Here is a 23,446-nt window from a genome sequence, read left to right on the forward strand (position 1 = left end):
GGACAACAGAGGATGAGATGGCTGGACGGCCTCACCGACTCATTGGACATGGGTTTGGATAGACTCTGAGAGTTGGTAATGGACAGGGAGGCCGGGCGTGCTGCAGTTCATGGGGTCGCAAAGAGTTGGACATGACTGAGCAACTGAACTGAACTGAAGTGTCCTTTGTGTATTTTTCATCATTGGGCAATTCAGTAGGAAAATGCAATCATTTGATATTTTGTAAAAGTTATAATAATACAGATGTTTTAAAAATGGTTATATTTTATACTGAAAATATTTATTAAAATTTTATTTATTTAAATATTTACACCATGATCTGAGAGTATCTATCAATATAAAGAACATATGTTTTAATATTTTTTAATATTAAATATTTTAAATATTTAAATTTTAAATATTTAAATTTTAAATATTAAATATTACCAACATGCATTGGTAATATTTTTAAATAAAAAAATATTGTATACTTTTAACAAAGTTTAAATTGGTAATATTAAGTTTTCAAAAGCTCATATCTCCAACATCTAAGAAGGGATTTGTAAGCTACCAAAATAATACAACTTCTAAAAACTCCTAAAGTTTTGTTCCTATGTCTGCAACCATGCCCTATGTTTGGTGGTTTGTCAAGTGAACCAGTTTCCTCCTCTATGTATTCCTGTGGATTTCTGAATCTCTGGGCCTCCTTTTCTTCTGCACACTCTTGTTCTCAGTATTCATCATTAACCTAAGTTTTAAAATTACCAAATTTATATTCTTTTCATTTTATCACTTTCACTCTTGCAACATAAATTTTCTTCCCCTGCTCATCTACAGAAAATCTCTTTTAAAATTCTATTAGTCAGCAAAATCTTTTAAGGTGATTAAGTTAGAAACGTTCTAATGCCCTCAGCTGGAATGTACAATTAGATAATCCATTATTAAATGTCCTATTTGTATTTTATGGTAAATAATAACAAAGCACTATAGGAAGTGGAAAGTCTTTGGAATCAGAATCATCTGAATTTGAAAGCTAAATACATCACTTACTGGATATTTGGAACATTTTTTCACATTCCTAAACCTAATTTCTTGAGAGTCCCTTAAACAGCAAGGAGATCAAACCAGTCAATTCTAAAGGAAATCAACGCTGAATATTCAGTGGAAGGACTGATGCTAGAGCTCCAATACTTTTGCCACCTGATGGGAACAGCCATCTCATTGGAAAAGACCCTGAAGTTGGAAAAGATTGAGGGCAAGAGGAGAAGGAGGTGACAGAGGATGAGATGGTTGAATAGCATCACTAAGTCAATGGGCATGAGTTTGAGCAAACTCTGAGAGATAGTGAAGGACAGGGAACTCTGGTGTGCTGCAGTCCATGGGGTCTCAAAGAGTCAGACGTGACTTAGAGACTAAACAAACACAACAACAAACCTAATTTCCCTCACTTACATAAATGGTAAAATAAAAAACAGGCAAAAACCTCATAATGTGTTACTAAGAATGAGAAATAAGTAAACTATCTAGCAAAATGGCTAAGACATAGTAGGTCAAGTAGTATGTACACAGTACTCATTATTGAGTGATAACCGTTTGGCAGCTATTGAGAGGGCAAAGAATAATACTCTTTTATTTTTGTTTAGCTATGAATTGCTCAGCACTGTTGTGATAGGTATAGATTGTACCAGCCTAGGTCTCTGTTGAAAAATACAAGCTATGAAATTAAACTATGCTCGTCCAGTTATGTCCAAGGTAGAGTACCTAAGAAGATTTATATCCCCACTAGAAATCATGAAAACAAATACAATCTGTGAAACAGTTTTTAACACACTGGGTATTGGGCAAGGGAGGACATTCCTAAAAGAAGGGAAACAAATGAGGGGAATTCTGTGGTTGTCCTAAGTTTCTGCCTTGAGAGTTTTTAACTCACAGAGCTAGGCAGTGAAACCCAGGTGACTCCCAGTATTGAGGAAACAGAGCTACAGTTTTTTGAAGACCAAGGCGCTGAGAGTTTGCAGGACAGAATACTGCTGAGGGGAGACATGCCAGAGACAGGACTCCAGGCCCTGCAGTTTGTTTCCCTTAAGTATTTAGCTGAGTACTGATCAGCATATGCATGTGAGAAAACTACCCAAGGCCAGGAAAGAACTAACAGTGGGTAGAGCTGGGAAAAGTACCATCCCCAGCAACCAGACTGAAAAATCATATGACTGACAGGGTATTGAGTACAGTACTCAATTTTTACCTTAGTAGAGAAAGAATTAGCCCTGGACTAAGCACTGTTCTAGTCCTGCTGAACAATTCTTAAAAATCAGATGTAAAAGGAACGAAATAGTTCCCAGTAACTTAACTTTGTACTACAGCAAATCTCAAAAAAATTCTGGACATAGAACTGCCATATGACCCAGCAATCCCACTTCTGGGCATACACACTGAGGAAACCAGATCTGAAAGAGACACATGCACCCCAATATTCATCGCAGCACTGTTTATAATAGCCAGGACATGGAAGCAACCTAGATGCCCATCAGCAGATGAATGGATAAGGAAGCTGTGGTACATATACACCATGGAATATTACTCAGCCATTAAAAAGAATTCATTTGAATCAGTTCTAATGAGATGGATGAAACTGGAGCCCATTATACAGAGTGAAGTAAGCCAGAAAGATAAAGAACATTACAGCATACTAACACATATATATGGAATTTAGAAAGATGGTAATGATAACCCTAGATGCAAAACAGAAAAAGAGACACAGAAATACAGAACAGACTTTTGAACTCTGTGGGAGAAGGTGAGGGTGGGATGTTTCAAAAGAACAGCATGTATACTATCTATGGTGAAACAGATCACCAGCCCAGGTGGGATGCATGAGACAAGTGCTCGGGCCTGGTGCACTGGGAAGACCCAGAGGAATCGGGTGGAGAGGGAGGTGGGAGGGGGGATCGGGATGGGGAATACATGTAAATCCATGGCTGATTCATGTCAATGTATGACAAAAACCACTACAATTAGCCTCCAACTAATAAAAATAAATGGGAAAAAAAAGAGCATCCAGAAATGAAAAAAAAAAAAAATTTATAGAAATGCAAAATATCTAGCACCCAACGAGGTAAAAGTTACCATGCCTGACATTCAATTAAAAAAAGATCTAGAGCTACCATATATTAAAATAAGCAGAAAAAATGAAAACATAACTTTTTTCCATATAAAAAAAAAAACTTAAGTAGAATCTAGGAATACAAAGAGTTGGACATGACCATAGGGTTCGCAAAGATTCAGACATGACTGAGAGACTGACAAAGGAATACAAAACCAAAACCGCAAAAAAAAAAACCCTACCCTCTAGAGATGAAAACTGCAAAGTATGAATATATAAGATATGCTTATTGTTAGATTAGATAATGCAGAAGAGAAGATTAGTAAGTTTTAAGTTAACAGGAGCTAGCTATACAAAATGAAAATCAAAAGAATGGAGCATCAGAAAAGATGCATAGAGCATGATGTGTGGAATATTTTTTGGCAACCCAATGCATGTATAATTGGGATTCCCAAAGCTAGGGGAGAGACAAAGACATATTTGAAGAAATAAAGGTTGAATTTTTTTTTCAAATTTGGAAGAAACTATAAACCCACAGATGTTAATGAAGCATAAGGAACACTAAGAAAACCATGTCAAGATACATAATAATCACATTGCACACACACAAAAAAAAAGATAAGGGGAAAATCTTAAAAATGGCTAGAGGATGGAGTGGAGGGAAACATCTTATATTCACAGGAATAAAGATAAGAGCTAATAGCTCATCAGGAAAAAGAAATGCAAGGGAAAATACTGTGGAGCAACATCTTCAAAGTACTGAAAGAAAGAGAAAACAATAATAACCCATCAACGAAGAATTCTACACTATTAATGAAGTTCTGATTAAAAAGCAACACCCAATCTTATGCTGCTCTTTAGAAGAAGACTTCAAATATACAAACATAAAAGATAAAAATAGAATGATAGAACAAGTTAACAGCATCTTACACTAATCAAAAGAAGTTGCACTGGCTATATTAATGTCAGCACAAAGTAGATTACTGAGCAAAAAATATAAAGAAATGAAGAACGTCATTTAATAATTAGAAAGAGGTCAATTTGTGAAAACTCATAATGAATTCTAAATATTGATGCACACAATAAAGACTTTAAAATTTATGTAACAAAGCTGATAAAACTGCTAGAAAACTAGATAAATTTATAGTCAGAGGTTTCAATATCCCTCTCTCAGACATTACTTGGCCAGCAAAGATCCATACAATCAAAGCTACGGGTTTTTCCAATAGTCGTGTATGGCTGTGAGAGCTGGACCATAAAGAAGACTGAGCACCAAAGAATTGATGCTTTTGAACTGTGGTGTTGGAGAAAACTCAAGAGTCCCTTGCACTGCAAGGAGACCAAACCAGCCAATCCTAAAGGAAATCAGTCCTGAATATTCTTTGGAAGGACTGATGCTGAAGAAGATTGAAGGCAGGAGGGGAAGGGGATGACAGAGGATGAGATGGTTGGATGGCATCACTGACTCAATGGACATGAGTTTGAGCAAGCTCCAGGAGATGGTGAAGGAGAGGGAAGCCTGGCATGCTGCTATCCATGGGGTCTCAAAGAGTTGGACATGACTGAGTGACCAAACAAAAATAATTAATAGAACAAACTAGACAGAATAGTTAAAAAGAATATGAAAGACTTGAAGAACACTATCAATCATCTTAGCTTAATTAATAACTATAGAATCCATACTCAAAAACAGCAGAATATACATTTTTCACAGGCACACAAGGAATATTTCCAAGATAGAATATCAGTTCAATCTTTCCCAGCATCAGGGTCTTTTCCAATTAGCCAGTTTTGTATAGTTCCTCTGTATATTTTTACCACCTCCTCATAATATCTTCTGCTTTTGTTAGGTTCTTACTGTTCCTGTGCTTTATTGTGCCCATCTTTGCATGAAATGTTCCCTTGTTATGTCTAATGTTCTTGTAAAGAACAATATTTCATAGGAACCTGGAATGTTAGGTCCATGAGTCAAGGTAAATTGGAAGCGGTCAAATAGGAGATGGCAAATGGGTGAATTTAATTCAGATGACTTTTATATCTAACTACTGTGGACAAGAATCCCTTAGAAGAAACAGAGTATCCATCATACTCAACAAAAGAGTCTGAAATGCAGCATTTGGTTGCAATCTCAAAAATGACAGAATGATCTCTGTTCATTTCCAAGGCAAGCCATTCAACATCACAGTAATCCAAGTCTACGTCCCAACCACTAATGCCAAAGAGGCTGAAGTTGAATGGTTCTATGATGACGTACAAGACCTTCTAGAACTAACATGAAAAAAAGATGTCCTTTTCATCACAGGGGACTGGAATGCAAAAGTAGGAAGTCAAGAGATACCTGAAGTAATAGGCAAGTTTGGCCTTGGAGTACAAAATGAAGCAGGACAAAGCCTAACAGATTTTTGCCAAGAGAACTCATAGCTCTAGTCATAGCAAACACCCTCTGCCAACAACACAAGGGAAGACTCTACACATGGACATCACCAGATGGTCAATACCAAAATCAGATTGATTATATTCTTTGCAGCCGAAGATGGAGTAGCTCTATATACAGTCAGCAAAAACAATACTGAGAGCTGACTATGGCTCAGATTATGAATTCCTTATTGCCAAATTCAGACTTAAATTGAAGGAAGTAGGGAAAACCACTAGCCTATTCAGGTGTGACCTAAATCGAATCCCTTATGATTATACAGTGGAAGTGACAAATAGATTCAAGGGATTAGATCTGATAGACAGAGTGCCTGCAGAACTATGGACGGAGGTTCATGACATTGTACAGGAGGCAGGGATCAAGACCATCCCTAAGAAAAAGAAATGCAAAAAGGCAAGATGGTTGTCTGAGGAGGCCTTACAAATAGCTGAGAAAAGAAGAGAAGCTAAAAGCAAAGAAGAACAGGAAAGATATACTCATCTGAAATCAGAGTTCCAAAGAATAGCAAGGAGAGTTAAGAAAACCTTCTTCAGTGATCAATGCAAAGAAATAAGAGGAAAACAATAGAATGGGAAAGACTAGAGGTGTCTTTAAGGTAGAATATATTCTTGGGCATAAAAAAGTCCTATTAAAATTTTTAAAAATTGAGTAATAAATATATGATCTTCCATTTTTACAAAATTAAACTTGAAGTAAATAACATAGATACCTGGGAATATATCCAGTGTTTGGAAACAAATTAACAAATGGTAAATAACCTGTGGTTCAGAGAAGAAATCAAAAAGAACATCAGAAAGTATTTTAAATTTAATGTGTATGAACACAACATATGAAAATTGGCAGATGATGCTAAAGTAGAACTTAGAGTGTTTATAAAAACATCTACATTAGGAAAGGAGAAAGGTACCAAATTTATTACAAAAGATTCTCCCTTAAAATTTAGAAAAACAGCAAATTAAACCCAAAGTAAGAAGAAGAAAGGAAACAATGAGTTGAGCAGACAACAATGAAATAGAAAAGAGAAAATATTAGAGGAGATCAATGAACCCCAAAGTGGGTTTTTTGAAAATAAAATTGGTAAATATTTATCCAGACTAATCAGAAGCAATATTGCAACAAATTCAATAAAGACTTTAAAAATGGTCCACATCTGTTTATAATAGCCAGGACATGGAAGCAACCTAGATGCCCAGAAGCAGATGGATGGATAAGAAAACTGTGGTACATATACACCATGGAATATTACTCAGCCATCGAAAAGAATACATTTGAATCAGTTCTAATGAGATGGATAAAACTGAAGCCCATTATACAGAGTGAAGTAAGCCAGAAAGATAAACACCAATACAGTATACTAATGAATATATATGGAATTTAGAAAGATGGTAACAATAACTCTATATGCAAGACAGAAAAAGAGACACAGATGTATAGAACAGACTTTTGGACTCTATGGGAGAAGGTGAGGGTGGGATGATCTGAGAGAACAGCATCAAAACATGTATATTATCAAGTGTGAAACAGATCGCCAGTCCAGGTTGGATGCATGAGACAAGTGCTCGGGGCTGGTGCACTGGGATGACCCAGAGGGATGGGATAGGGAGGGAGGGGGGTTCAGGATGGGGAACACATGTAAATCCATGGCTGATTCATGTCAATGTATGGCAAAAACCACTACAATATTGTAAAGTAATTAGCCTCCAACTAATAAAAATAAATGGGGAAAAAAAATAAGAAAACAACTCTCAAAAAAAAAAAGAAAAGAAAACAACTCTCAAAGTCAAGTCGGCCCAGCTGGTGGTTTATAATTCTGCAATGATACTCTGTTGGTGGATCACAACTTGCAAGGGAAACATAACGTAAGAGCATGGAGTGAAGAGCAAGAAAACTTGAAAATCAAGAAACCTCAATTTTCTTTCTTTTTGAGAGATTGAGATTGCTGAGAGATGAGAAGTCTGGGTCTCCTGCAGCCCACAGATGCAGGGGAATAAGTGCTCTTTAAAACTTCCTTTAAAACAAGAAGGAAGTGACATAGGCATACCTGTGGTGGATTGATGTCAATGTTTGGTAGAAACCAACACAATATTGTAGAGCAATTATCCTTCAATTAAAAATAAATAAATTTAATTATTAAAAAAATGGTCCACATCCAAAAAAATAAAAAAGGATAGTATTTCATGACTAAATGTAGTTTATCTTAGGAATGCAAGATTGGCTTAATATTTAAAAAACAATCAATGTAATTCACTAAATTTACAACTATAAAAAAAAGATCACATGGTCATCTCTATAGATACTGAAAAAATCTTAAAACTCAGTCTCCATCCCTGGTAAAATCTCTTGGAAAAGTAGGAATAGAAAGGCACTTTCTTGGTCTGATACAGGCATCTATGAAAAACCTACAGGTAAAATCATATTTAATTGGGAAAAATTGAATGACTTTTATTCCATACCTGAATGGCACAAGGATATATTGTTTTAGCACTTCTATTTACTATTTAATATCATATAAGATATTATAGAGTGTTGCGATAAGAAAAGAGAACAAAAAAGTATCAAAATTGGCAAGAAAGTAATATAACTGCCTTTGCAGGTAACATGGCTGTCTATGTGGCAATTGGAATGGAATTAATAAAAAAAAATCAACTGGGTTTAATAATTGGGTTTAACAATATTTCAGGATCCAAAAGCAATATATAACTATCAAGTTTATTTCTATATATTAGCAGCAAAACTCAACTAGATTTAACAATTGAGTTTAACAATATTTCAGTATACAAAGTCAATAAACTATCAAGTTTATTTTTATATATTAGCAGCAACTAATCAGAATTTTTAGAATAATATATACTAGCTATAATAGCATTAAAAAAATAAGATATTCTAGAATAAAACTGACCAAAACCAAGAGTGCTGAGAGAAACTGAAGAATTAATGAATTGACATACAATGTTCATAAATTAGGAGACTCAATATTGATAAAATGTCAATTCTCAAACTGATGTGTACACTCAACATAATGCCAATCAAAATGTACTTTTTCTTTTGCAGAAATTGATAATTAAAATTCATATGGAAATGCGAAGGACCTAGAGTGGCCAAAATATCTTTAGTGGAACAGATGGGAGAGTTCAGAAATAGATGAAAATGTATATAGGCATAAATAGACAACTGATTTTTAGCAAAGGTACAAATACAATCAGTGGAGAAAAAAACAGTCTTTTTAACAAAGTTTTTAAAACAACTGGATATCCAAATTAAAAAAAAAAAAAACCTTCAGTCAATTCCTTGCATCATATTCATAGTATAACTCAAAATGAATCTTTGTCCTGAATGTAGACTCTAAAATTAAAACATTTCTAGAAAAAAAACAGGAAAAATACTTTGATTCTGGGTTAGGCCATGATTATTTAGTTACAACACTAAAAGCATGGTTCATAAAAGAAAACATCGATAAATTGGATTTCATCATAATTAAAACATTTGCTCTTCAAATGATACTGTTAAGGGGATATAAAGACATACCCACAGACTGGAAGAAAACATTTGCAAAGCGTATGTCTAGAAAAGAACTTGCCTCTAGAACATATGAAGAACTCTGAAAACTCAATAATACAAAGAAAAAACCAGCTTTTAAAAATTGGAGAATGATTTGAACAGACATGTCTCTAAGGAAGACATGCAGGTGGAAAGTTAGCTTATGAAAAGATGCTCAACATCAATAGCCAGTAGAGAATGCAGCTTAAAACCATAATAAAATAATAATATGCTTCTATTAGAGTAGCTAAAATTAAACAGGACTTATGATCCCAAGAATTGGTAAGGATGTAGAGGAACCAGCACTCTCACACATTTTTGATGGAAACTTCAAATGATACAGTCCCTTTGAAATGTCAATAGTTTGGCATTAAAGAAAAAAAATAGTGAAAATAACACCTACCATGTGATCTAGCATTCCACTTCTAGACATTCCCACAATAGAAAATAAAGCATATACCCATACAAAGACTTGTGTGAGAATGTTTAAGACAGTTTTATTTGTAATAATCAAAAACTGGAAACAGTCCAATGTCCAACAACAAGTGAATGGATAAATTATACAGTGGTATATGTATGTAATGGAGTACCATTCAGAAATAAACACAGAATGAGCTAGGATACATGCTGCATGGATGAGTTTCAAAATAATCATGCTGAATGAAAGAATTCAGACAAAAGAGAATACATGTTGAACAATTACATTTATACCACATCCTAAGAAATGCAAATTTAAATATAATGGCAGCACAACAGAGATTTGCCTGGGTGAGGCTGGGACAGAAAAGGGCTAAAGGGAAGAAATACAAAGGTACTTGAGGAAAGTTTTGGAGTGATTGGTATGGGCATTTTTCCAACTATAACAATAGCTTCACAGGTGTACATATGTTAAAACATCAGATTGTACACTTAAAATACAGAGTGGACTTTATGTCAATTAGACCTTGACACAGCTGTTCAAAGGGATTAAAATATTCTTAAATATAACTTGGAAAATGTTAATAGTTATCATAACTTAAATCCAGAAAATAATTTACTTGAAGCAATCACTTCTTCATAGTAGATCAGCATGACAAATGATGAATGGATTTCATCTCACATTGCCCTTTCATCACTGTGCCTTCTCTAGTGACTTTTTTTTTTTTAAAAAAAAAGCCTTATAATTTATTCCGGAAGTCTTAATACATGTTTTGATTGCATTTGTCATTATTTTTCCTAAGTCCAGAGAAATCAGTGGTGACATATTAGAAATATCAAAGTTAAAAAAAATATTTTAAAAATGTATCTGTAGAGAGAAGCAAAAGTGAAGCTGTTGGGTTGGTTGGCCAAAAAGTTCATTTGGGTTTTTCTGTAAGATTTTTTTTTCTTTTTTTTTTCCAATTATTTTTATTAGTTGGAGGCTAATTACTTCACAACATTGCAGTGGGTTTTGTCATACATTGACATGAATCAGCCATGGAGTTACAAAAACAGTGGTTAGATGCCACGAAGTAGGTGGCAATGCCTTAACCGTATGCGTGTTGTCAGGCCCGAGAGCCTCTTCCATCCTTGTCAAGGGGAGTGCTAACCTTCTCTCCTTTCATACAACACCTCTAGTGACTTTTGCTGCCTTTAAAAATCAGGTGAATGACCATGGCTTTATTATTAAGAAATATCTTTAGCTCTGACCTTGCTTGACCCTTAACTTGACTAGCATCTGCCTGGTATCTCCCACCTGTATCACTTCTAGGCCCTGGGGAGCCACCTTTGCTCCCACTGGGGTTTACCACTGCTAGATCCTCTCAACCTACGTGGCCTTGCTTTGACTCCAGGGGACTTTGTGTCTAACTCTTTCTTTCCAGCCTTGTCTTCCTTCTAGTCCGGGTGTAACAGTATCTCAGACACCACTGGCTGACAATCTTTCAGCTTTTGCTCCCCCAATGTCCCCCAACACATACATCCTTTATTAGGGAAAACAAACAAACAAACAAACATTCTCTGATAGACACCTGAAACTTTGAGCATCGGAATTGCCTGCAAGTCTTGCTAAGACATAGAATGCTGGGTCTCACTCCCAGAATTCCTGATTCTGTAGATTTAGGAGGGGCTCAGAAATGTGCATTTCTGAATGGTTCCCAGATAATGGTGGTGTCCTGGCCCAGGGCTACTTTGAGAACAAGTGGCCAGACACCACTGGCTTTGAAGTTTGATAGAGCGGGGTTCAAATCCCAGCTATGTATCTGAGGGTAGTTTATATACTTTAGTCTCAGTTGTCTCCCCTGCAACAAATGAAAGCTGGTAGCACACTCAGTAGTTAGGTTAATCATTATTATCAGGCCAGTCATTGAGGAAACACGAAAAAGGGAACACATGCCATCAGCAGACATGTCAGTTCATTTCAGCCTCCCAGCATTCCTTGCTCCCTTCCTCATCCTACAGGCACCTGACCTAGGGGTTCTCTCTTTGGTCCAGTATCTTTCTATGGTATCCCTGTTATCCTGGGTTTACTCTTTCCCACATTTAAACTAGTTGGGCCTATGTCTGATGATCTAGTCATCTGATAAAGCCAAGAAAATATATGTTAGTTAATTGGTGTCATTAATACTTGATGTACCATTCTTTCGGGTCCATTCTTTGTACCATTCAAGAATACTTGATGTACTATTCTTTCCTCAAGTTTTTAGTGATATTAAATGATGAAACTTTTAAAAAAGAAAATTGTGAGCATGAAAGTCTGTATGGATGTGTTCAGGGACATGGACATTGACAGGCTAGAAGAGGCACTAACTTTGACGTGTTGAACGAGCTCTTGAGCGTACCTCAGATATCTGCATGGGGGCTGACTGTTTCGCTCAGTTTAGCTATTGTACTTACTAGGACTATCAAAAACAATCCAATTAAGTTTTCAGCCATCAACCTTCAGGAATTGTGGTTTGCATGTCATCCTCTACACTGCAGTTTTCCTCCTCTGCTGCTTCTCAATGTCATCTCTCTCCATTCTCAAAGAAATCATCAAACCAACGCAGGAAGGACAAAACAGACATGGAAAATCCCACATCTTAAACACCAGGACATCATTTCTTTTTAGATTCTGCATATAAGGGATGCCATATGATATTTCTCCTTCTGTCAAAGAAATGAGACAAATGAACTTTTTTACAAAATAGAAACAGACTCTCAGAGAACCAATTTATAGTTGCCAGAGGAAAGGATGGGAGGAACAGATAGTTAGGGAGTTTGAGATGGACATGTACACACTGCAGTGTTTAAAATGGATAACCAACAAGGTCCTATTGTATAGTACAGGAAACTCTGCTCAATATTGTGTGGCAGCCTGGATGGGAGGGGAGTTTGGGGGAGAATGGATACACGTATACCTATGGCTTAGCCACTCTGCTGTGTACCTAAAACTGTCACAACATTGTTAATCAGCTATACTCCAATACACAATAAAAAGTTAAAAAATTAAATTTAAAAAAATGAACATAGGACATCAGCCCCTAGTGCCTGCCATCTTACCCCTATTTTAAATTCTCACACAGTATGTTGGAATGAGGCAGGTTTTCAAGATTTGGATACAACACTGCCAAGTATTTTGTTATTTAATGACATTGGAAACTAACTGAGCTTAGCCATCCAGAAGGCAGGTGTGTGGCTTTATGGAGCTTTCTGCAGAATGCATAAAAGTACGGGTGAAAGGAAGAGAGGACTCAGGCGTGGCTGGTTATCTACCCTGACAAGCAGCCACATTTATGGCTGCTCTGTACCATCACCTTGTACAAATGAAGCTCGTGTAAGCAAAATGAGTATGCATGCAGGAACTTCCCATTTTCCTTTTCTCAATTGAGGGGCATCCAACCATAAATATGTTTCAAAAGAGGTTTAACATTTCTGATAGATTGATTTGAAGCAGCTCAGAGCTACATTTAAATATCAGAGGTCTTTCTGCAAGGGCTTTCTACCTCAGCCACAGCCATCCTTGGAGAGATTTCCCCATCACTGTATGCCAGAAAAGGTATTGGTTAGCAAGTTTCCTTTGCCCCTGTTTTATACCATATTTCTGATAATCATCTTTTTTGGTTGCAGTGGATTTAATGTTATTTAATCAACAACTATTAATTGTTTAAAATGATTATAAATTAATATAATTATACAATCTATACTATAAATCATTATAATAATTATTGAAATTATTATTTAATCAATAATTAAATATTCTTGCCTGCAATCAGTGCTCCCTCTGTCCCACTCTCAAGTCCCATTTTCTGAGTCTGTTTGCCAAATATTGACAAATCACAAATTCAGTCAATGCTAGTGGCTTCCTTAACTGGTAACCAGTCCAATCCCTATTGTTAGATAAAATGTATCATTATAGGTAATACTGGCTAAAGCATTACATTAATGCTTTAGCATTAACATATGAACATATGAAGCATATGAACATGCAGTCATTTGTTACATGCAGTCGTTTTTTAAGAAAAAAGAAGATCTAGGTATCCATAGAAAGGTCATAAAGTAGTAAAATATCAAGCTTGACTCAATTTCCCCTGGCAACCAGCCTGTCTCTACTAGATCACCTTGAAATGCCTTCCAACAATATATGTACCACGAATCCCACTGGAAAATGAAAGCAAACTTGATTAGAAAAAACACCCTCCTTCCCATCACACAATGCTTCCTAAACTCTCCATTTAAGAGCTTTTCTCTATGAAGTAGAAGACTGATAATTTTCAAAAGAGAAGTTAAAAGAACTCAAAGAATTTTCTTAATTTTGGCTTTTCCAAAAGCACAATATGGGTGTACATTCATTCATTGATTCACAAACATATATTTGCACCTACAATGTGTTGTAGGTAGTGGGAAAACAACAGTGAACAAAACAGACAAAAATTTTTGCATGATCTTTGTACTTCTGTGAGCAGGGGTGATAAGCAGTGAAATAAGTAAAATATATACCATTCAAGGGGGCAGTTGGTGTGATGGAGAAGGAGAAAGCAGTGGCCAAGACTGCAAAGTGGTGATCTGGGGTGTTACCTCAGAGCTCATAGCACATATGGAGATCAGAGCCCTGGGCATGAGGGGTGTCCTGGTGGTCCTGAGCTCCTGGCGAGGTCTGAGTTAAGCAGGAAGAAATCAGTCCTAAGTGTCTCAAGCTGACGAGGAGGGTGAGGCTGTGACTGCTGGCTAGGAAAGTGTCAGGATGTTTTCAGGAGGACCCAGAGTTCTGGATCCCTTCTTTACCAGTGCTATGGGATGTAGAAGCTCAAGAAGTTTGGTCTTATCTGTAAGAAAGGGAATCTGTGCCTCAGAGATGAGTCTGTTAGATGCCCTTGCTTCAGATCTCTGAAACTTCTGTGGAAGTTAAAGTAATTTATACCTTCCTGAAGGCCCTCTAGGCTCATCTTGCCAGGTGCTTTTGAAGACATTCAGATTCAAAGCAGGTCAAGGAAAGCTATTTGCATGGCAACTCTGTTTTATTTTTGTCTGACTGCACAGGGTTACATTAATTAGTGAAGGGGGAAGGGGGTGGGGCCAAATACAGCTTGCTCTGTGTGTGAAAAGCCTGAACTTCTATATGGCAAAGACTTGAGGTGAAGGAGGGACTTCTAACGCCTTGACCTCAGAAAGGAGGTTTGGATAAAGGGAAACTCTCCCTTCATCATCAGCAGTGACCCACTGGTCTCTGGGGGCTTCTGAGAGCTACACGGCTGTCTGGGCTGTGTGAGGGAGAACTTGGGAGTCATTATGGACCGGTGGTTCCACACTCCTGACATGATCCCTTGTGTAGTTCCCGTCATGGCCAGTGACTCAAGTCTCCCTTAGAAAAGACTTGGCAGGACTGAATGTCTTGGCTTCCTTGTCAGACCTCATTCACTTAATTACTCCTAGAATCAAATCCAACTCCCAAGGAACCTGTTAGTGATCCCCATTGCCCCTTTGCCATCATTCACAGTTGAGAGGTGTTTTGTTAGAGATTACTGTATACAATCCTAGAAGTCAGCACTGTTCTACAAAAACATTCTCTCACGAATGAGAGGGAAGGTGGGATTAAGAATTGAAAGAAAAAATCCAATAAAGTAAATATTAAAGATAAAAAAAAAGAATAGAATGCATGGGTAGTTCTGGGAGCTATATTCAGCACTCTGCCAAGCTACTGTTCTTGAACTAGATTATCTTTAAGGTTATCTGAATGTGTGAGAACAAGATATTCAGTATAAGAATACGCATTACCCTTCCTCCCGTCCCTCAGATGCCCTGGGGAGTGATACCCTGGACATCAAAGTATTACATGGCACTCCAAGGAGTGAGTTCTACTTCTTAATGTGTGCTTAACTGTGAGCTTTGTGGGAGGAACAGACCTAACATTCCAAATGTTTACATGGAGAAAAAATAGTCCCTATGCATTTTCTGTATTTTGAGGAGAAAACACAGAGAAAAACTTCTCATTTTTGCATATGTTGACCTTCTTCCTTTCATTTTCTGAAGGACTGGGTAGCCCTGATAATTAAAGAAGAGATGTTATTAGCAGGAAATGAATGTAGCATTAATTTTCATTGTGTCAACATTGTAAAATAGTCTCTTTGAATTCTAATTTGCTGATGAATTAAGAGGGAATCCTGTTGGCTTTAGACAACATAAATATAAATATTTCCTTTCATATTTTGGAGTAGGTTTTGTGAAAGCAATGGGAAATTATTGTTTGTAGCTCATTAAAATGTCTGTTTATAATTACTCTGTTTTGACATCTACTCTATAGGAATATGATAATTCTGACTTTCAGTTATGGAGTCAATGAAATGCAGACTTTGAAACTGCCCTTCATAGGATGTGCTTTCATCATGAAATATTTCAGAGACTCTGTAGCCAATGGATATGTGCAAGTGCCAGGAAATTTTTCATCTTCAGTGTGTTTGTTTAATGTCTCTGTTCACTTGTTAGTGTCTACCTAAGAGAAAGTGAGAAAATATCAAATTGAGGTGAAAGACTAATTTTCACATTTAAAAGGCTGACTTGCAAAATAGCTTCATGAAGATGTAAATGGATAGACTTAAGTGAATATTTTAATCCTAATAAGTACATAAAATGGGCAATGTTTTCCAAATTCTTTACAAAGAATCTCATAGTTAAAGGAGTTGAAAGTCAAGTGGTGGAATTATTAGTTGGTTCATTAATTATGGAGTAGAAGTTATAACAAAGAATAACAGTGCAATCTCTAATAAGAGGTGTGTTATTAATCATAAAACTCTTTTAAATGGTAATTTTAAACCATAGGAATCATAAATGTTTGTTACAGGAAATTTAGGAACTATGGACTAGCAAAGGAAAGAAAGTAAAATCATTTATTAGCCTACTGTTCAGAGATATACACCATTTTAATTTTTCCTTTTATAAAGTCCTTATTTGCATTTATGTTTAGGAAGACCATTCCTGTCCTAAGAGTAAATTGATGTTTAGATTAAAAAAAATCCCTTTATGATCACATTTTTTAGATTAAGGTTTTTAACCCAACTGATAGTTATTTTTGTATAATGGGTAGTAATGGAATGTAATTTCACTTTTCTAAAAATTTATTAACTTTTATATTTTTAGAATAATATATTCTTTCATCAGATGCTTGGATGTCACATGATAAGTATGTTAAATTGTAATGCAAATGTGAATTACTTTCTGATTTTCTGTTATATTTATCTATTTTTGTTCCACTATCACACTGTTTAAAACTATTATACCTTTACATATTATTTTAATATATCTGATAGATTGAATTTCCCAAGCTTCCCAAATACATTCATGTACTTAAAATTTTCCAACTTTTGACAACTTACAAAAGAAAATTACATCACATGGAAAATTTGATAGACTTACACTTATCTTTAGAGAAATAGCATTCTAACAAATTTCAGTTTTCACACTTAGAAATTAGTCATCATTTAAAATTTATATTTAAATTGTCTTATTATATTTAAAAATAGCTCTTTATAAGATGTGAGTTTTTAAACTTTCATATTATACATATATATATACACATATATATATATCTCCCCCACAGATTAATATTTATTTTAATGTTTTTAAGCCACCTTGTATCTGTTGATTCTAAGTAGATATCACTGTTATCCATTACTTTCACAATTTTGAGCCATTTGAAATTAAAGCTTAAAAATGTATTATATGAGATTAAAAAACATAATGGCAAATGGAAGCTAAATATATTATACATCATTAACAATGTTTTGTTATTGTTGTTGTGTACTCGTTAAGCTGTGTCTGACTCTTACATGATCCTGTGGACGGTAGCCCACAAGGCTCCTCTGTCCATGGGATTTCCCAGGTAAGAAGACTGGAGTGGGTAGCCATTTCCTCCTCCAGGGGATCTTCTAACCCGGGGATCGAACATGCATCTCCTGCAATGTGGGCAGATTCTTTACCATTGTGTCAACTGGGAAGCCCAGAGAGATCTGTACTCTCACATTTTTTTCTCTACTGTCTTACTAAATTTTCTTTACATCAGTTTTTAGTCTATTTTCTTGGATTTTTCAAGTATATTCTCATATGCAAATGATAGACATTCTGTCTCCTGACTTTTTTCCTCTGACTTATTTCTTTTCTGATTATATTAGCTAGTTCATGTCTACTATCTATTTGAATTTTCAGTAATAGTGTAGAGCTTTGTCTTGTTCCTGAGCTTATTAATGTTTATGTATTAAGCATGATTCTCTCTTTTAGGGCTGAGGTAAATGTATTTTAATATATACCCTTAGTCTTAATTTATTAAATGTTTTAGTCATCTTTATATATAGATGGGCTTCTCCTGTGGCTCAGCGGTAATGGATCTGCCTGCATTGCAGGAGATGCAGGAGAAATGGGTTTGATCCCCATCCTTTAATTACTCTTTTGATCACTGGATCACTGTTAAAAATTTGGTGTATATTGTTACAGAACTTTTCCTATGCTACATACAAAGATAACAAAGGGTTTAAAAAACAAAAATCTAATTTGTTAGTGAGCCTGAATAGTTTTTATATTTTTTGAACGTTTATATTTTGCTTGTGAACTGCCTGTTTGTGTACTTTTCTGCTGGTTTTACTCTCAATTTGTTAAGATTTAATATTTTAAAGAGGTTAACTCTTGTCTCTCCCACATCTACCTTCACACTTTTACTCCCTAAAAGCAGTCATTGAATCACTGCTAATAATCTATCGTGTATCCACACTTGGCTCTTTATGTACATACAAATTTAATATTTATCTATTTAAAATTGTGTATCAGTTAAAAATTGAGATGTTTAAATATATCCCTTAAAATGTATATATTATATATAGACTACAATACTATATTATCAATAAAAAATGGGTAGTCTGCTCTTACACTCCTTGTTTATTTTACACAGTAGTGGAAAACATCAGGCTGCAATATACTTTTATTATTCCATTGAAGTATTATTACATTTCTCCCACATTTAAGCTCTTAAAATGCAGTGGAAATTTAGTTCATAAATGTTGGATGAAGTACAAAAAGTGGAACTATTAACTTCAAATTACATGAACATTTTGATAGTGCCTTCTTAAAAGTTGTTCCAGCATTTTCTCAGCTCTTGGTATCTTTGTTGATTTGAGGTATCATCAGTCTCAAGTTATTATCAACACAATAGTGGTATCTCATTGTTTTAATTGCTATCACCCTGATCCGTTGTGAGGTTTGTGTGTTTTCGTATATTTACTAGACAGTTGGTTTTCTTCTCCTGTGAATTTTCTTTGTATACCCTTTGCCTGTTTTCTTCCATGTGGAATTGTTTTTCTCTCTTATTTATCTCAAGGAGCTCTTTGTTTATTAGGAATATTAACATTGTATGTGTTGATACATAGCACCATTTTAGCCAAGTACCTTTAGAAGGCATTGGATGGCTCCAAAGTCCTTTATCTTATTTGTACACTGCCCATCCCTTTGCTGTCTTCTTTCCGTTTACCTTTCAGCTAGTCTATTTCCTTCTTTATTTGTATCACTACTGAACTGGAAGACAGTAAGGGATATGAAATTAAATATCTGAATAGGGCTTATAACAAATTCAGTTTAGTTGAAAAGGATATGAAAACTTATTTAATGTTTATGGAGGGTGTTTCCTGTCTATTTGTTTTTCATGAAGTGACTTTTTCTTCCAAATCATGAATATGACTGACTATTTATCTCAGCAAAAAGCACAGAAAACTCACTGACATGTTGGCAGATGAAATATAAAAAATGCAGTTAGTCATTTGGATGATCTAATGCCCAAATACTTTACTAGTCAAATGAATGGTCAGTTACCAAATATTTGAAATATTTATATGATTCTCCAAAATAGAAATAATTTCTTTATGTAGATGCTGTGCTAATCTATTTTTCATATTATAAAAACAGAAAACATAAAGAATATTAATTCCCATGGAAAGGACTGGAGCTGAAAGACAGGCCAAAGTCAGAGTCTTGGTGGAAGAAAAACAGTCTAGAAATGTTATATCTTTCAGGGAAGTATTTAGATTGTAAGTTCATAAAGATGTATAGAGGAGGGAGAAGCAAATGATTAATAAAATTTTTTAAAACAATAAATTCCTACATCAATCACTGTAATCCTCCCCCCAAAAAATTACTTTCCTCTTTCTCCTCCTGTTTTGTGTAAGCCCAACTATTCACATATTTCCTTAATGTTTCTATTTTGCTCAGACTAAATTGATAGTCTTCTTGGTGCGAACCTAACTTTAGTAAGAACGGGGTATATTTTGTGGATTGGCTGTACTCATTGTTAGCCACTGGAAAATCTTGCTTGAGGTAAACACCGAATGTTAGTCGCTTAGTCGTGTCTGATTTTTTGCAACCCCATGGGCTGCAGCCTGCCAGACTCCTCTCTATAGGATTTTCCAGGCAAGAATACTGGAGTGGGTTGGCGTTCCCTTTTCCAGGGCATCTTCCGACCCAGGGATTGAACCCAGGTCTCCTGCATTGCAGGTGGATTCTCTACTGTCTGAGACACCAGGGAAGACTCATTGAGAGACAGGAATTGAGACAAGGAAACATGGAGGCCAAGAAATTAAAAAATATTTTTTACATCATTAGAGAAAAGTTTTAGAAGTATATTACTTTATATTTATTCTTACAAATTACATATTACAGAGACTAAAGAGACTATCATTATTTATCTAGGGATCAGATTACCTTGCATGTACAATATTAAAAATATTTATTTTTAAAGGCAATTGCTACATTTTACTCTTTTCTGGGAAAACTTCATTTACCTACATATATATCACTCTACTTACTTTTTTTCTTGGTCTTAATCTGAGAACAAAGATTTTGATATTAACTGAATATTGTTTGTAGTAGATTATATTGCTTTAAACTTTCATTTTATAGTTTTAATGCCTCTTGCTCTTGGCAAGTTATAAATCAGGAAGGCGGAAAGATCAATCTTAGCATGTAGAAAGAAAGTATTTAGCAGCCAAGATAGTTGGCATTTATGCAAGTTAAATTTTTTCAGCATTTTTGAAGATTTAAGATAATGTAGAAAATGTTATAGGGCTGTTTACAAATTAGGATATACAGCCTATACATTGAATCCATAGGGTAGATTTTTATCTTCTTCTTGTTGTTTTTCAATATAAGAAAATAGTATCATACCTTAAAAATAGTTCACACGATGCTGGGCAAATGAACCTTGTCATTTGGAATAAGATAGTCTTATTATGTGTTGAAAATTTAAGAAATTGTTCTAGTTATACTCACTTATAGTACACACGTATCACCCCTTTGGCTCTTCTACACCTAGGTCATCTGGTTCCATCTACTGGACTAAGAATGACAGCAAGCAAACCTCGGGGCTCAGTCTGTTTGCTCAAAAATACTGGTACCACTGGTATACTAGAAATCAGATTGAGTATATTCTTTGCAGCCAAAGATGGAGAAGCTCTAAACAGCAAAAACAAGACTGGGAGCTGACTGTGGCTCAGATCATGAATTCCTTATTGCCAAATTCAGACTTAAGTTGAAGAAAGTAGGGAAAACCATTAGGCTATTCAGGTATGACTTAAATCAAATCCCTATGATTATACAATGGAAGTGAAAAATAGATTCAAGGGATTAGATCTGATAGACAGAGTGCCTGAAGAACTATGGATGGAGGTTCGTGGCATTGTACAGGAGGCAGGGATCAAGACCATCCCTAAGAAAAAGAAATGCAAAAAGGCAAAATGGTTGTCTGAGGAGGCCTTACAAATAGCTGAGAAAAGAAGAGAAGTGAAACGCAAAGGAGAAAAGGAAAGATATACCCATTTGAATGCAGAGTTCCAAAGAATAACAAGGAGAGATAAGAAAGCCTTCCCCAGTCATCAATGCAAAGAAATAGAGGAAAACAACAGAATGGGAAAGACTAGAGATCTCAAGAAAATTAGAGATACTGAGGGAACATTTCATGCAAAGATGGAGACAATAAAGGACAGAAATGGTAGGGACCTAACAGAAGCAGAAGATATTAAGAAGAGGTGGCAAGAATACACAGAAGAACTGTATAAATAAGATCTTCACGACCCAGATAATCACGATGGTGCGATCATTCACACTCATCTAGAGCCAGACATCCTGGAATGTGAAGTAAAGTGGGCCTTAGGAAGCATCACTACAAACAACGCTAGTAGAGTGATGGAATTCCAGTTGAGCTATTTCAAATCCTGAAAGATGATGCTGTGAAAGTGCTTCACTCAATATGCCAACAAATTTGGAAAAATCAGCAGTGGCCACAGGACTGGAAAAGGTCAGTTTTCATTCCAATCCCAAAGAAAGGCAATGCCAAAGAATGCTCAAACTACCGCACAAATTGCACTCATCTCACACGCTAATAAAGTAATGCTCAAAATTCTCCAAGCCAGGCTTCAGCAATATGTGAACTGTGAACTTCCAGATGTTCAAGCTGGTTTTAGGAAAGGCAGAGGAATCAGAGATCAAATTGCCAACATCCGCTGGATCATCGAAAAAGCAAGAGAGTTCCAGAAAAACATCTATTTCTGCTTTATTGACAATGCCAAAGCCTTTGACAGTGTGGATCACAATAAACTGTGGAAGATTGTGAAAGAGATGGGAATACCAGACCACCTGACTTGCCTCTTGAGAAACCTGTATGCAGATCAGGAAGCAACAATTAGAACTGGACATGGAACAACAGACTGGTTCCAAATGGGAAAAGGAGTACGTCAAGGCTGTATATTGTCACCCTGTTTATTTAACTTATATGCAGAGCACATCATGAGAAACGCTGGGCTGGATGAAGCACAAGCTGGAATCAAGATTGGTTGGAGAAATATCAATAACCTCAGATATGCAGATGACACCACCCTTATGGCAGAAAGTGAAGAAGAGCTAAAGAGCCTCTTGATGAAAGTGAAAGAGGAGAGTGAAAAAGTTGGCTTAACCTTCAACATTCAGAAAACAAAGATCATGGCATCCGGTCCCATCACTTCATGGCAAATAGATGGGGAAACAGTGGCTGGCTTTATTTTTCTGGGCTCCAAAATCACTGTGGATAGTGATTGCAGCCATGAAATTAAAAGACACTTACTTCTTGGAAGTAAAGTTATGACCAACCTAGACAGCATATTAAAAAGCAGAGACATTACTTTGTCAACAAAGGTCCGTGTGGTCAAGGCTATGGTTTTTCCAGTAGTCATGAATGGATGTGAGAGTTGGACCGTAAAGAAAGCTGAGTGCCGAAGAATTGATGCTTTTGAACTGTGGTGTTGGAGAAGACTCTTGAGAGTCCCTTAGACTGCAAGGAGATCCAACCAGTCCATCCTAAAGGAGATCAGTCCTGGGTGCTCATTGGAAGGACTGATGTTGAAGCTGAAAATGCAATACTTTGGCCGTCTGATGCGAAGATCTGACTCATTTGAAAAGACCCTGATTCTGGGAAAGATTGAGGGCAGGAGGAGAAAATGACGACAGAGGATGAGATGGTTGGGTGGCATCACCAACTCAGTGGATATGGGTTTGGGTGGACTTCAGGAGTTGGTGATGGACAGGGAGGCCTGGCGTGCTGTGGTTCATGGGGTCACAAAGAGTTGGACACGACTGAGAGACTGAACTGAGCTGAAGTGACCTGAAGTGTTACTAATTGATTACCTAATGAATTGAACAGTTGAAGTTCATTCATTATACATTTTTATATTCAAAATATACAAAGGGAGTTTCATTTGAGGACAAATTTCTACTCTTACATGTGACAGAGAGATATAGGATAATGTTGGGTGATATAAAATACAGTGTAACTAAGTTTGTAGAGGCCAATTTAACATTTGACATAAACACGAACTCTGGATATATTATAGGTTTGGGTGGGGAATACCTAGGACGGTTTAAAACCTGTACTCTAAATATTTGGTCTATATGTTTTA

The 23,446-nt window shown here is 36.0% G+C and overlaps 1 protein-coding gene and 1 non-coding gene across 2 annotated transcripts in view; both read right to left on the reverse strand.

The window, feature by feature from the left end:
* LOC122426469 (von Willebrand factor C domain-containing protein 2-like) overlaps positions 1-23,446 on the reverse strand; it is a 178,667-nt gene that overhangs the window by 126,513 nt on the left and 28,708 nt on the right. The window lies entirely within an intron of this gene.
* On the reverse strand, positions 10,518-10,643 carry LOC122426946. The gene has a single exon (XR_006265294.1). It is a non-coding gene; the product is annotated as a U6atac minor spliceosomal RNA (small nuclear RNA).

This window comes from Cervus canadensis, chromosome 24, assembly GCF_019320065.1.
Source record: "Cervus canadensis isolate Bull #8, Minnesota chromosome 24, ASM1932006v1, whole genome shotgun sequence".
NCBI classification, from domain to species: domain Eukaryota; kingdom Metazoa; phylum Chordata; class Mammalia; order Artiodactyla; family Cervidae; genus Cervus; species Cervus canadensis.